The sequence below is a fragment of the Schistocerca americana genome, chromosome 8, assembly GCF_021461395.2.
Source record: "Schistocerca americana isolate TAMUIC-IGC-003095 chromosome 8, iqSchAmer2.1, whole genome shotgun sequence".
NCBI classification, from domain to species: domain Eukaryota; kingdom Metazoa; phylum Arthropoda; class Insecta; order Orthoptera; family Acrididae; genus Schistocerca; species Schistocerca americana.
Window position 1 is genome coordinate 466,479,768 of NC_060126.1, and position 3,706 is coordinate 466,483,473.

General features: G+C 45.6%; 2 non-coding genes across 2 annotated transcripts; one reads left to right on the top strand and one right to left on the bottom strand.

Moving 5' to 3' along the window:
* Positions 1–394: 394 nt before the first annotated feature.
* Positions 395–469, bottom strand: Trnal-caa. Its single transcript has one exon. It is a non-coding gene; the product is annotated as a tRNA-Leu (tRNA).
* A 691-nt stretch (positions 470–1,160) lies between these two features.
* On the top strand, positions 1,161–1,235 carry Trnal-caa. The gene has a single exon. It is a non-coding gene; the product is annotated as a tRNA-Leu (tRNA).
* The last annotated feature ends 2,471 nt before the right edge of the window (positions 1,236–3,706 follow it).

A 3,706-nucleotide genomic window follows, 5' to 3' on the forward strand; every position in this document is an offset into this window, starting at 1 on the left:
CGAATTTTATTTGCGAGTGCTGACCTGTGTGTGAACTGCCATTGATTTTCAGTGTGCGAGCTCTCTGCAGGTGACGATTCTTACATCTTCCTCATGTCGTCGCCTGATCCAGAGCTGGTGGCATCTACTTAGGTTCTCGTGTGTTCCAGGGCCAAGCGCCTCTTCATTGGTCTGGGGCCACTCTTAGAAGATGAAGATATCTGGTCACACGAATCATTATCTTCCAGGTAATTAGCCACGATGTCTGCCTTCTTTGCTATGTCTGGTAATGGCTGGTTATATTTGCTGCCAACCCGGAACTTATTTTTACGGAAAATTCGTTAAGCCATAATGAGATTTTCACTCTGCAGCGGAGTGTGCGCTGATATGAAACTTCCTGCCAGATTAAAACTGTGTGCCGGACCGAGACTCGAACTCGGGACCTTTGCCTTTTGCGGGCAAGTGCTCTACCAACTGAGCTACCCAAGCACGACTCAAGCCCTGTCCTCACAGCTTTACTTTTGCCAGTACCTCGTCTCCTACCTACCAAACTTTACAGAAGCTCTCCTGTGAACCTTACAGGACTAGCACTCCTGAAAGAAAGGATATTGCGGAGACATGGCTTAGCCACAGCCTGGGGGATGTTTCCAGAATGAGATTTTCACTCTGCAGCGGAGTGTGCACTGATATGAAACTTCCCGGCAGATTAAAACTGTGTGCCGGACCGAGACTCGAACTCGAGATCTTTGCCTTTTGCGGGCAAGTGCTCTACCAACTGAGCTACCCAAGCACGACTCACGCCCCGTCCTCACAGCCTTACTTCTGCCAGTACGTCGTCTCCTGCCTTCCAAACTTTACAGAAGCTCTCCTGCGTGAGTCGTGCTTGGGTAGCTCAGTTGGTAGAGCACTTACCTGCGAAAGGCAAAGGTCCCGAGTTCGAGTCTCGGTCCGGCACACAGTTTTAATCTGCCAGGAAGTTTCATATCAGTGCACACTCCGCTGCAGAGTGAAAATCTCATTCTGGAAACATCCCCCAGGCTGTGGCTAAGCCATGTCTCCGCAATATCCTTTCTTTCAGGAGTGCTAGTCCTGTAAGGTTTGCAGGAGAGCTTCTGTAAAGTTTGGAAGGTAGGAGACGAGGTACTGGCAGAAGTAAAGCTGTGAGGACAGGGCTTGAGTCGTGCTTGGGTAGCTCAGTTGGTAGAGCACTTGCCCGCAAAAGGCAAAGGTCCCGAGTTCGAGTCTCGGTCCGGCACACAGTTTTAATCCACCAGGAAGTTTCGTTGAGCCATGTTAGACCTAATGCAGTTTCTGTCAAGAGATCTTCATGTAGCAGTTCCCTCACCACTTCAGACAGTTTCAGTGCACATGATATGAAAGCAGATTTTTGAAATGTTTGCGTTGTGACAAGTAATAATGCTCACCCACAGCATCTTTCACATCAGCATATGATTGTTCATTAACACATCGTCAATGTTTTTAATGTGATCGTTGTCTAATTGTGCCAATAGTAACACCTACTTGTCGAAGTCACTGTGAAAAACCGCTTCTGTTTGAAGAAACCATAATACTTTCTTTCTTGACCAGAATGGTGGGGAGTTTCACATTACCAATGTTCAGTGGAGATGAAGCACTTTGTCAGTGTTCAGTGGAGATAAAGCATTTTGTGGATCCAGATTGGTGTGAAAACTAGATGGCATATTTGTAGTTGGTTGGAGTAGAGAACAATGCATTTTCTTCTTTGAGTGCTGTAGTAAAGGGCATCGTTGGTGTCTCCACTACCAGCGAAAAGGACGATGATGACTCTATTATTAAATTTTTGCATGTTCTATTCGGTATTTCAGCCGTGTAGGATTTATCTTTTCTGTTACCCGAACTAAAAATGAAGAAAGGATGTATGGCAAAACATTATAATGATTAATGGAGATCTATACACTTTGAATACATCGCTAGTGACACACGACTTTACAAGACAACAAGCGCAAGTGAAGTGAGAGAAAGATATTACTTCAAATGGCACTTAGCACAGCACTTATTCAATTGGTCGATCGCTCGGTCAACACCCCAAGAATGGTAAAAACAGCAGACAATGACGATATGGAAAATTTCTGTAACATGTTGGATAAGGTAATGACAGAAGCAGATAAAAGGGGACAATAGCCCTGGTGGATAACTGCAGTGCACAACTGGGCACGGAGAAGAGATTCAGAGGCCCCATAGAACAAATACTGCACACAAGACATCTAACAAGACTGAAGAGAGGGTAGTAGATCTGTGCAGGAGGCACAAGATGAGAATCATGACCACTCACTATAAAGTCAAGGCAACTAAGAAGACAATACAGGTGAGTTCAGGTAATGTGATTGGAGAAAGACAAGTAGACCATGCAGCGATTCAAGACAAGAGCCAGAGGGAGATTACGAACACTAGAGTCAGAAGAACCAATGGAATGAAATGTGACTATTATCTCACCTAAATCACACGCAGATGGCTACCGAATACACTAACGTTCGTGAAAATTGCTACACCACCTGAGAGAAATGCGGCTGCAGTGAAATATATTCCACAGATTACGGAATGACAATACACATGTGGTTAGACTTACAAAGCTGTAAATATATGCACTTTGACCTTGAAATTCAGTACAGTGTGAAGCCACCACATGATGCAATCAAAGCGTCTAGACGTCATGGCATGGAATCAAATATGGCACATTCTCAAAGCATCGACAGTGGTTGCAGCAGGACTATAATGAACAAGTTGCAGATGGAGCACATCCCAGATAGGTTTGATGAGGGGCACATCGGGCGAATATGCAGGCTACGGAAGCAATGGTGCAGACATTTCCTGCTGAACTAATGCACGTGAAGCTGGCTGCAGGAGGGGCAGCATCTCGGGCTGTAAAACCTCTCTGACGTAACAGTTGCTCAGATATCCCTCAACAGGCAGGAGTTGATGTCGCAGGTTACAACCAATGGCTGCTGTAGCCATAGCGTTTGGCGTTTATCTGGCATGCTGCTCAACACCGCAGTCTGCCCAACTGCATTCAGCACTGTATCGTCTAACACATATGCCGTCATCACTGTAGGACAAGTCAGAGTTGGACTCGTTCGAAAACGCTGGAATTTACCACGCATCACGCCAGTGTCGGCGTTCACATGCTCATTGCCGTCGTAATTTCACGTACAGGGTTATTACAAATGATTGAAGCGATTTCACAGCTCTACAATAACTTTATTATTTGAGATATTTTCACAATGCTTTGCACACACATACAAAAACTCAAAAAGTTTTTTTAGGCATTCACAAATGTTCGATATCTGCCCCTTTAGTGATTCGGCAGACATCAAGCTGATAATCAAGTTCCTCCCACACTCGGCGCAGCATGTCCCCATCAATGAGTTTGAAAGCATCGTTGATGCGAGCTCGCAGTTCTGGCACGTTTCTTGGTAGAGGAGGTTTAAACACTGAATCTTTCACATAACCCCACAGAAAGAAATCGCATGGGGCTAAGTCGGGAGAGCGTGGAGGCCATGACATGAATTGTTGATCACGATCTCCACCACGACCGATCCATCGGTTTTCCAATCTCCTGGTTAAGAAATGCTTCTGCTTTAGCCTTTTCCGTAAGATTTTCCAAAACATCGGCTGTGGTACGTTTAGCTCCCTGCTTGCTTCATTCATCGACTTCCGCGGGCTACGAGTGAAACTTGCCCGCACGCGCTCA